Genomic DNA, 11,962 nt, shown 5'->3' with positions numbered 1-11,962 from the left:
ATGGCTGAGTAGTACTCCATTGTATCTATATACCAACTCTTCTTTATCCATTCATTAGTTGATGGACATTTGGTCTCTCTCCCATAGTTTGGCTATTGTTGATAATGCTGCTATAAACATCAGGGTGCATATATCCCTTCAAATCTGTATTTTTGTATCCTTTGGATAAATATCTAGTAGTACAATTGCTGGTTCATAGGGTAGTTTTATATTTAACTTTTTGATGAACCTCCATACTATTCTCCAGAGTGCCTGCACCAGTTTGCATTCCCATCAACAGTGCAAGAGGGTTCCCCTTTCTCTGCATTCTTTCCAACACCTGTTTCTTCTATTGTTAATTTTAGCCATCTGCTATGTAAAGGTGGTATCTCATTGTGGTTTTGATTTGTATTTCCCTGATGATGAGTCATGCAGAGCATCTTTTCATGTCTCTATAATATATTTGGATGTCTTTGGAAAAGTGTCTATTCATGTTTTCTGCCCATTTTTTTAAAGTGGATTATTATTATTTTTTGGGGGGGGTGTTGAGTTTGATAAGATCTTTATAGATTTTGGATGCTAAACTTTTATCAGCTATGTCAGTTGCAAATATTTTCTCCATTCTGTAGGCTACCTTACAGTTTTGTTGATTGTGTCCCTATGCAGAAGCTTTTTATCTTGATGAAGTCCCAGTAGTTCATTTTTGCTCTTTGTTTCCCTTGCCTTCAGAGACATATCTAGAAAGAAGGTGCTATGGCCAAGGTCAAAGAAATTACTGCCTGTATTCTTCTCTAGGATTTTGATGGTTTCCTGTCTCACATTTAGGTTTTCATTCACTTTGAATTTATTTTTGTGGATGGTGTAAGAAAGTGATTAAGTTTCATTCTCTGCCTCTGGCCGTCCAGTTTTCCCAACACCATTTGTTGAAGAGACTGTCTTTTTTCCATTGGATATTCTTTCCTGCTTTGTTAAAGATTAGTTGAGATTATAGTTTTGGGTCCAATTCTGGGTTCTTTATTCTGTCCCATTGACCTGTGTGTCTGTTTTTATGCCAGTACCATACTGCCTTGATGACTATAGCTTTGTAATATAGCTTAAAACCCAGAATTGTGATGCCTCCAGTTTTGTTTTTCTTTTTCAGGATTGCTTTGGCTCTTCAGGGTCCTCTGTGGTTCCATACTAATTTTAGGATTGTTTGTTCTAGCTCTGTGAAAAATGTTGGCAGTATTTTGATAGGGATTGCATTAAATGTGTACATTGCTTTGGGAAGTATAGACATTTTGATACTGTTTGGAGAACAAATTTCTCATATTTATGCCTTTGCTGTCCTCTTAAGAGAGATCACATAATGAATTAATGAGAGTTATCCTTGTTTGAATCATGGGACTCAGCATATGACAATATTTTAAAAATTTAATATACATCCTTCTGAGAATTTAACTGATAGGCACATGTTATTCATCAGTTTAATAAGCATTTAATAAACCAGATTATATAAAATATAATATAATTATATAATTATAATTATATAATTTTATATAACCAGGTTATATAAAATATTTCTGTGATAAAAAGGTAAAGATGATTGAAGAAAGAAAAAGAAATCAGTTGGAGACTACAAACTTATGAGAGACTCTGAGCCATAACTACTCAACTAAGCTGCTTCCAAGTTCCTGACAGTCAGAAAGTGTGTGAGATAATAATTGCATGTTATTTGAAGCCAATAAAATTGGGAATAATTTGGTATGCAACTGATAAATTTTTTATTATTACTTTGGATCAGGAATTTTAATGTATTTTTGCTTGTATTGCTCAATGAGGTTTGTGAGAAGGAGTAATTGAAAGTAGCTTTGGGGGTGCCTGGGTGACACAGTCAGTTAAGTGTCTGACTCTTGGTTTTGCCTCAGATTGTGATCTCAGTGTTGTGAGATTGAGCCCTGCATTGGGTTCCATGCTCAGTGTGAAGTCTCCTTAAGTTTCCCTTTCCATCTGCCTCTGCTGCTCCTCCTGCAGGAGAACATACTCTTTCTCGCTCTCTAAAATAAATAAATCTTTAAAATAGAAGAAAGTAACTTTGTATGGGTTGGGGAATGGGCTAGATGGCTGATGGGAGGGCACTTGTTATGATGGGCACTGGGTGTTGTATATAAGTGATGAATCACTGGACTCTACTCCAAACAAATATTGCACTGTATGCTAATGAACTAGAATTTAAATTTTAAAAATAGGAAAAAAAAAAAAAGCACTGTACTGAAATTCCAGAATTCTCAGAATATCAGGAAGATCCTAATCCTAAGGAAGATTACTTTCTACATTATGTATTCTAGAGATTATGTATTCTACATATCAGGGCACAATAAATACAAAAACATATAGTATGCAACAATAGCATAGAAAAGATAGAATACAAGCAATGCTGCTTTCCTCTATGTAAATGTGTGAAAGATGTAAATACATAAATACGTAAAATAGGACACAGAAAACAGAATGTAAACTATGAGCTTCTTTAATGTGAAAGGTCAGGATGTGAGAAGTGGAAGGAGGCAAAACTGTGTGTGTGTGTGTGTGTGTGTGTGTGTATTTAAGTAAGCTCTACACCTGGCATGGAGCCCAACACAGGGCTTGAACTCACAACCTTGAGATCAAAAGCTGAGCTGAGATTGAGAGTTGGATGTTGAACCAACTGAGCCACCCAGGAGCCCCAAGAATGAATTCATTTTTTAATACTAGATACTACATATAATTGGGTTTCTTGTAGTTTCTTTCTGAATTTCCTGTAGCTTTGGCTGATAAAGCAGAACAGCAAAGAAGTTAAACTAGAACTTGAGAAGTAAACTACAACTTAGATTTTATCTCAGGAGGTTCTAGATTTCAGCATTTATCATGGAAGGAGAAAAAAATACTAGGACTAAGTTTTAGGTTGGGTTCAAGAATTTTCCTGAAGTATAGGTATGCTTGTTATGTGCCTAATACATTAGAACTAGCATGAACTAATGTGAATATGAACTAATAAAATGCAGTGTTCTGAAAAGTGAGTTGATGGTCTTGTATATTTCTGTTCTGTAACACCATATAAGGTTTGGAATTTGAGATATGGGGAAATAGGGATTCTTTCCACAGTCTTCATATGTGAAGAAGATAGGAACTAAGCTGGATATAACCAAGAATACATTCTTGGAAATTAGACACATGAGGAGAGAGTGGACTGTGAGAAAGAAAGAGATATAGAAGAGGAGTTTTAAGAAAAGTCTTATTGAAGGCATCTGTGGAGAAAGCACTGTGAAGGAAGGGAAATTAGAGCAAATTGCAGCAGGAAAAACAGAATAGGGTGCTGTAAAGGCATGGATACCTCAACTTTATTTAAGCTGCAATAAAACTTATGTTAGTATAAAACCACATTTTTACTCTTGATTAGGTCCCAGCAAAGACTGTTAGACTCTGTGTAACTCAGAAACACTGCTGAGCTGAGATTTGTTGCTGGGGTGAAGAAGGATTCTGGTAAGGATAGTTTGTGTGGGAACCTTTCCCACTTTATCCAATGTTAAAAATCTCTTTAAAAATTCTGTGTCTGTCTTTGATTTAACATCTTATGGGGCCTAAAAATCACATCATTTTCATTGTATATTTCTGTGGATTTAAGAGATTAAGGAGAATTAGTTCTAATACGAGGGCATATCTTGAAAAAGCTTATTCCAAATAAATCCATTGTAAAATTTCATCATCTTTATCTTTGACTGTTCCCCTTTGAAGTGTATTAAAGTAATACATTTCATCAAGGGAAAAAGGAAAAATAGGCTGAAACCCCATGTTGGTAATTTATTATGACTATCATAATGTGTCAATAAATTAATTTTACTGACTAAAGCAAGGTAATGGATTAAAGATTTTCATTGTTTTTATGGTCACCTCTTGTTCAATTCAGTTTAAATTTCTGGCAAAATTAATTATAGAAAAGATACATGTGAATTGTATTATGTTTTTGTAAGCATGTGCCATAAATAGTTCTTGTATAGTTTATTCAGCTTGTGCATATATTATAAGACTTTAGAAAAGGTGTTAGAAGCATATCAGATTAAATATGTTTTCTGTTGTTTATCCAGATAGTAATAACTCTAGCTTTTCAAACCATTTGGTAGCACCCAGAAGTTAATTTTTGTCTTTTATGTTAATTTCAGTTAGGAGACAAGTCCAGTGTGAGTTTCTCAGAGATGCTCTGCTTCATTTTAATAGAACTCAATTGATAGAGACATTCCAGAAGTAAACATTTAAGGTGGGTAAAGCATAAATTTTCATTTAAAAATATTTCAGAAATTGGGACGCCTGGGTGGTTCAGTTGGTTAAGTAGCTGCCTTCAGCTCAGGTCATGATCCCAGCGTCCTGGGATCGAGTCCCACATCGGGCTCCTTGCTCCGCAGGGAGCCTGCTTCTCCCTCTGACTCTGCCTTCCACTCTGTCTGCCTGTGCTCGCTTGCGCTCGCTCTCTCTCTGACAAATAAATAAATAAAATCTTTAAAAATATTTCAGAAATAATTTGCCATCTGATGTGAGTTTCAGTTCATAGTATCTATGTGGTAACCAAATTATAAGAAAAACATGGCTTTCTTATAAAGTAAGATATTTATAATATGCTTTATAGAGATAATATCTACATTTTATGATTCCGTTTTCTTTTTTTGGTAGTGATGCTAGTATTGGTAAATCCTTCCTTAGGTTTCAACAAATTATTTCCTTGATTCAATTTCCAAATACATAAAATAAAGGAGACATTTTTCTACAGATTGAATTGTTCAGGACAGTAGTATCTCAGGATCTACTTTACTTGGCTGATGGAGTTGTAGAGAAAAAGGGACAGCTAGGAGTGATAGGATGCAAAGTTTGAAGCATAGTATGGAGACAGTCTTCTCAAGGCCTGGTTTTTATTATTATTATTTTTTAATTTTTTAAATTATTACCATTATTATTATTATTATTTGCAACATTCCAATATTCATTGTTTATGCACCACACCCAGTGCTCCATGAAATATGTGCCCTCCTTAATACCCACCACCAGGATCACCTAACCCCCCACCCCACCTCCTTCAAAACCCTCAGTTTGTTTCTCAGAGTCTACAGTCTCTTGTGGTTTGTCTCCCCCTCCAATTTCCCCCAACTCTTCTTTCCTTTTCTTCTCCTAATGTCCTCCATGTTATTCTTTATGCTCCAAAAGTAAGTGAACCATATAATAACGGACTTTCTCTGCTTGACTTATTTACTCAGTATAATCTCCTCCAGTCCCATCTATGTTGATGCAAAAGTTGGGTATTCACCCTTTCGGGTGGCTGAGTAATATTCCATTGTATATATGGACCATATCCTCTTTATCCATTCATCTTTTGAAGGGCATCTTGGCTCTTTCCACAGTTTGGCTGTTGTGGACATTGCTGCTATGACCATTGGGGTGCATATGGCCCTTCTTTTCACTACATCTGTATCTTTGGGGTAAATACCCAGTAGTGCAATTGCAGGGTCATAGAGCAGTTCTATTTTTAATTTTATGAGGGATCTCCACACTATTTTCCAAAGTGGAATGCATTTCAAAGGGAATGCACCAACTTGCATTCCCACCAACAGTGTTGGAGGGTTCCCCTTTCTCCACATCCTCTCCAACATTTGTTGTTTCCTGTCTTGTTATTCTTTACCATTCTAACTGGTATAATGTGGTATCTCAGTGTGGTTTTGATTTGAGTTTCCCTGATGAAGGCTTGGTTTTTAAAGGCATGGACATCATCCATAGATATTTGTCCTGTTCATTTTTTGGCCCTGAGAAGTTCAGTCCAGGATAATGGTGTGTTATCAGAGGTAAACAGAGCCAGGCCCTGCTGAATGCAAGATGGATATGAATAGAAGAATCAGGCAGGCAGCAATGCAGACAGATTTTGGTGTGTGGCAAGATTCTAGACCCTAAGTTGTAACTAAGGAAAGCTCTGGGGATTTGTGTGGGATATTGAGAAAATCTCAGACCCTGAGAGATTAGGTCTTTGGGCACATTAATAAGACAGCAGTTTAGGAATAAATGAGTAAGACTGGGATCTGGTTATCAGTAACATCTGTACAGTAGGTATGTTGCTTTAGAAGTAAGCAGAAATGAGCAGTTGTGACAGCTATACCCTGAACTAAGAGCTAGAGAGGAGACTTGCTGATATCCTCTGTTACAATCACAAGGGCGGTATTAAGTACAAAATACTATGTTAATGATTCTGAGTCCAGTAATGATTCTGAATCCCAAGAATGCTATGTTATAGGTGCTTAGAAACTCCCTGTATAATGCCAGCATTATTTCTCAAGCAGAGCTGAACCTATGAATAATTTTGCAGAGGTAGGAGAGGAGAAGGACATGACAAAGGTAGTTACAGTGCTGAGTCTCGTGTTAACTACGCAATATGTTATATAAACTGGGCCATAGTACAGTATGAGTGGATATGTTTCTGTGCATAAGCATGTATGCTTATTAGCTGTTGCATTTTGCACTGAAATTAAAGATGCAGCTAGAGTTGTATGTATATAAGGGTTTTTAAACTATAATACTCCTTGATCAGCCAAGCAAAGGACAAATTATTTTGTTAACACAATTGAATCTAAGACATTAGAAAATATTTTTATTATGTTATCATTCAAGGTCTGTATTGTTTTATTCAGTATATTAAGATATTGTTGGTGGGTGAAAGGAGCAACTACATATTAAATACATTTTTATCAAAGAATTTATAAAATAGCTGTTAGCTGCATATAGGCCATGGGTGAGTTTGTGGTATAGGAATAGTATTTCTAATCTTCAGGATATCAGACAGGAATTTGTATTTTTTGATTATTGGTTGTCATTCACTGAAATGAATATTTCTGTGCTTGAACTCTTGTCATCATATAATCCCCTGTCATCATAAGGCATTATATGCACCTGTGACTTCATTATATACTCCTTTGTCAATGTGTGTGCATGTGTGTATGTATATGATAAATCTTTATAAATACAAAGACACAGGTGGATTCACCTGTAGCTCCAGGAATAATATTTAAGCATTGTGAGGAATTTGTGGTGTTTTGCAGCAAAGGTTATAAATGTAGTATAATAACTCTATATATTAACCTTCAAAAACTAGAAGTCCTTTTTGTTCAGCAGTCAAGTGAAGACAGTGATTACAGCCAAAAGATGATGAATGAAAATGATACGGCTTGATTAAAATTAGGTTTTACTAAAATTAGTACTGACTTTGTTCTTTGTGAACTAATCAAGCTTGTCATGTAAGTTGGTGCCTCTTTTTTTTTTTTTAAAGAACAGATTCTATGCAAATGAAATAATATGGTGATTGAATTCCAAAAATTTCTCACTGGTCAGTCATCCTATTATACATTTTAGGATATCATTTTATGAGTTAATTCAAGACACTTACTGATGATATGACCAGGAGTCATTTAATCATTTTTATTATAATTATAGCATTAAAGCACATATAAGTTTGTCCATAATCAGTCAGAAGAACCTGAAAGTAGAGTTGGTTATAAAGTTAAGAACTTATTCTCTTGTCAAAATATATTACTCTCACTTATCTTTATAAGTCTTGACCTGTATCATTACAGGTTCAGGGAAAAGAGTACAGAAGAGAATGCATTCATTCCTTCAATAGTTTAATGTTGGGTATTTATGTATAATTTGGGCTGAGAGCTAGGAGCAAAAGACAGGAAATTTGGTCTAATGTCATGAATTTTTATCTTAACATTTAGTCCTCTACTGCACATCAGAATGCCTACACGTTTATAACTCTTTCATTCTGTTCTCCCACTTAGGATTGTGTGCGTCAAGCATTTCAGGGTTTCCTGTTCACATGTCTCTCCAGACTTAAAAGATGACATATTAACTGCTCAAAATTTGAAGGATTTACATGCTAGATTTATTCTATTTTGAACCATATTGCAGGAGTGTGTTCAAGCGGAAAAGGAGATTCTAAACTACCAAGAATCTAGTAATTGGAGTTTCTAAATTTTAACAGGCTTTAAAAAAATAAGTCAATGAATTCTCCATCAGTGAATTATGGAATAAATATTCGTAATATGTCAGGAATACTGAGAAGAAAATTTCTGCAAAGATGTGATTGGGTGATCTGTATTTTGATCTTACCTCAAAACTTCAGCATTATTACTATTTTTAAAAAAAATCTCTTATGCTTTTTCTTTCTTTATCAAAGCAATGTGGATTTTCTTTATCAAGCAATGTAGAGCGAGAATTTGGACAAAGTGAAGAAAAATGCATCATTTCTTTTTGCTCCTCACCTTAAGTCCCAGACCCTTCTATCTATCCACATCTTGTTCACTAAGCTGAGATTCTACTTGTAAGGAAAAGTAGCATTCCTTAAGCATTTATGTTCTATTTTTATATATGTATTGTTCTCAGATTTCTAGGCAGCAATGCTTTCAGGGATAGGGTTATTCTGATATTCCAGGGATTCTAAAATTTCAGTACTATGTTTGTTTGAATTAATAGTTCATTGTTGTTTCACTTTCAAGAAGAACCACTCACGTGACTGTAGAGCTAAATCTCAATTCCTCATTGGCTATCGGCAGCCGGCCTTACTTCCTGGTTATATGGGCCATTCCACAGTGCTACTCACAACATGGTAGTTTACTTTGCCCAGATTGAGAGTTCCAAAGAAAGCACCAAGGAAGCCATGAAGTCATAAAGATGGCTGTCATGACCTAGTCTCGGCAGTTCACACATCCAGCTTATCCTATTTATCATTAGGAGAAATGGACTAAGTCTAACCCACACTTGAAGGGAGGGTAAGCAGGCTGTACCTTTTGAAAGGGAGAAATATCAAAGAATTTTTGAAGGTTGAAAAAAACTACTACATAGCACTACAATTAGTGATAGTTGCCATTTAGTGAGAGTTTTTTTTTTTTTTTAAATAAATGGGACACTGTTCTTTATAAGCACAAAGTTGGTTCTCCATAACCTCCGTTCCTACCTCAATTTTGCCTGATGCACACAGATGCCCCCACCTTAGCATCTTTGTCATCCTTGTGCAGGGGCCATGCTAATCTACTCTGTATCGTTCCAATTTTAGTACATGTGCTGCCGAAGCAAGCACCCACCTTACCATCTTTGAAGCTGTGATATCCCTCTTCTCATTTCCTCCTTTCACTGTCTCATTTAAATACCAAGTTTTCTTTGTTTATTGTTTTATTATGGGTCTTTTTTTTTTTTTTCAAGTATTACTTTGTCCTCCTCTCCTCTCTCTATTGAGACTGGGATTTGGTTTATTGATTCCAGAAACATCTGCTTGTTTTCCCTGATGAAGAAGGCTAATAGATTTACCCCCAGTTGTTCACATGAGCTGAAGTTTCTCAAGTAATACTTAGCAAAGGAGCTAGCAAATAAAACTGTATCCTCTCTAATTTATCTGAAGGCAAGGTAATGTGGAGGGCCATGAATTTCCTCAGATGTTCTTGCTTTAGTAATTAAAAAAAAAAAGAAAAAAGTCAGATATATGTTCTGAAGTCATTCCTGGTGGGTGCATCAGGTTAAATCTTAAGAGCTTTAAGCATCATTCGGTGTAGTGCTTCTTTTAGAGTAACCTCCGTGGTATAAAAATAGTTCCACAAGCAGATTAACTGCTCAGGAGAACTTTTCAAAGTTAGGTTGTTAATCATGATAATTAGCTAAGAATTAGGCTACTTATTGTAACATTCCATTTAGCCTAATTAGGGAAATTCATGTGTTTAATGCAATCTATAGTTGTTCTCTAATAGATTTAGGGGTTTTTAAGCTAATAGGGCCAAATAAATAAAATGTAGTGATAGCAAAGAAAATTCAACCCTCTATCATTAGAGTGTGTGTGCCTGTAAACCTAGCTGGAATCACTGCAGTATCAAGATGGCCTGGTTCGGTAAGCTGAGTGGGATGCTTACTCTGTGCAGTTATGTTATTCTCGTCACATCATCACCATCATCATCAACAGTTAACATTCACAGAGAACTTATGTTAGTAATATTTTACAAAAATGCTGTACTTTAACTCTAAAGGCATGTCTATAAATAAGGCCCCTTAATACACCCACTTTATAGATGAGGACACTGAGGCATAGTGAATTTAAGTGGCTTGTCCAAGGTGACATTTCTAGGTTGTAGTAAAGGGGGACTCAAACCTAAACAGTAGAGGAGGAGTTAAATCACGCTATGTCATCCTATGTCTGTATTGCAGCTCTTCCACCCTGTGTGACTTTGCCTTTGCCAGTTTTACTGTCTCTACCTTCCATCACAGTGTAATAAGTAATAAGATATTCCTGTTATTCTCAGACCCTTGGCACAGGGGTTCTGTATTGAGCTGAGACGATACAGCTACTGTTTTTTTTTTTTTTCTTAAGATTTTATTTATTTGACAGAGATCACAAGCAGGCAGAGACACAGGCAGAGAGAGAAAGGAGGAAGCAGGCTCCCTGCTGAGTAGAGAGCCCGACATGGGGCTCAATCCCAGGACCCTGGGACCATGACCTGAGCCAAAGGCAGAGGCTTTAACCCCCTGAGCCACCCAGGTGCCCTACAGATACTGGGTTTTTTTTTTTGTTGTTGTTGTTTGTTTTTGTTTTGTTTGTTTTTTTTAAATTTATTTGACAGACAGAGATCACAAGTAGGCAGAGAGGCAGGCAGAGAAAGAGGAGGAAGCAGGCTCCTTGCTAAGCAGAGAGCCCGATGCGGGGCTTCATCCCAGTACCCTGGGATCATGACCTGAGCTGAAGGCAGAGGCTTTAACCCACTGAGCTACCCAGGCGCCCTGTAGCTACTGTTTTTAACTGGCAAGCTTGGGTAGGCACAACAGGATGTGGTGGGATATATCCACAACTACAAGAACACTACTTTTGTTCTCCTCTTCCACACTATTTTTGAAAGAAATTTTAAGGGACACCTGGGCGGCTCAGTCAGTTAAGCATGTGCTTTTGGTTCAGGTCATGATCACAGGGTCCTGGGATCAAGTCCCACAAAGGGATCCTTACTCATGGGGAGCCTGCTTTTCCCTCTCCCTCTGCTGTTTTCCCCACCTTGTGCTTTCTTGCTCTCTCTTTTCCTCCCTCTCTGACAAATAAATAAAATCTTTAAAAATAGAAATTTTAAGAAAATCACAGTGAGGGGCCATTTGGTTGGCTCAGTGGGTTAAAGCTTCTGCCTTCGGCTCAGGTCATGATCTCAGGGTCCTGGGATCGAGCCCTCCTCGGGCTCTCTGCTCGGCGGGGAGTCTGCTTCCTCCTCTCTCTCTCTGCCTGCTTCTCTGCCTATTTGTGATCTGTCTGTCAAATAAATAAATAAAATCTCTAAAAAAAAAAAAAAAAGAAAGAAAAAAAATCACACTGAGGTAATATAGTGGCTTTGGCTGGTTTTAACATATTCATCTATATTACTGCCTTTGTCCCTACCCCCAGCCTTGAGCATAATCTGTATGAAGAAGTATTTCTGTCATTGGATATCAGAAAACACTATTCTCTTCAAATCCTTTGATGTCATGACAGCCTTGACTATAGTTTTTGGGTCACTGTTAACAAAGTTGTTATGCAGTGCTCCTTGTTTGCTACAGTTTTTAAGAAGTCTATAAAAATGGTATGGAAGGGACTTCTCCCAATCTGTTTACTGATCCTTTCTATTTCTAAACTAATTCCTTGGGGAAAATGGTGGTATAATAAGATCTGCATTTTAATATTTTAATTAATAGACTTTGGCTTTTTGGTACACTTCCTGTCAGCTATTATGTATCAAAACTTCTTACCAGAAAGCAAATTAATATCAGAGAGATGGGGGATGAAGACTAGGAAGGACGACATAAAAATGCATAATCGTTTGATATGGACCCTAGCTGTTTGAAATGTATTTTTATTCTCTGTACGTTAACTATAAGTTTCAATGTGTTATGTTCTATTATACAAGCTTCTATTATATGGTAAAATATGTCTACTGAAACATAG

At 36.5% G+C, this 11,962-nt stretch overlaps 1 non-coding gene across 1 annotated transcript; it reads right to left on the bottom strand.

The window, feature by feature from the left end:
• Positions 1 to 8,993: 8,993 nt before the first annotated feature.
• Positions 8,994 to 9,100, bottom strand: LOC123388647. The gene has a single exon (XR_006603108.1). It is a non-coding gene; the product is annotated as a U6 spliceosomal RNA (small nuclear RNA).
• Between the last annotated feature and the right edge of the window lie 2,862 nt (positions 9,101 to 11,962).

This window comes from Mustela putorius, unplaced genomic scaffold (assembly GCF_011764305.1).
Source record: "Mustela putorius furo isolate JIRA1106 unplaced genomic scaffold, ASM1176430v1.1 tig00003907_pilon_pilon_pilon:0A:0A:0A:0A, whole genome shotgun sequence".
NCBI lineage: Eukaryota > Metazoa > Chordata > Mammalia > Carnivora > Mustelidae > Mustela > Mustela putorius.
The sequence above is the reverse complement of the archived record's forward strand: the minus strand, read 5'-3'. Positions and strand labels throughout refer to the sequence as shown.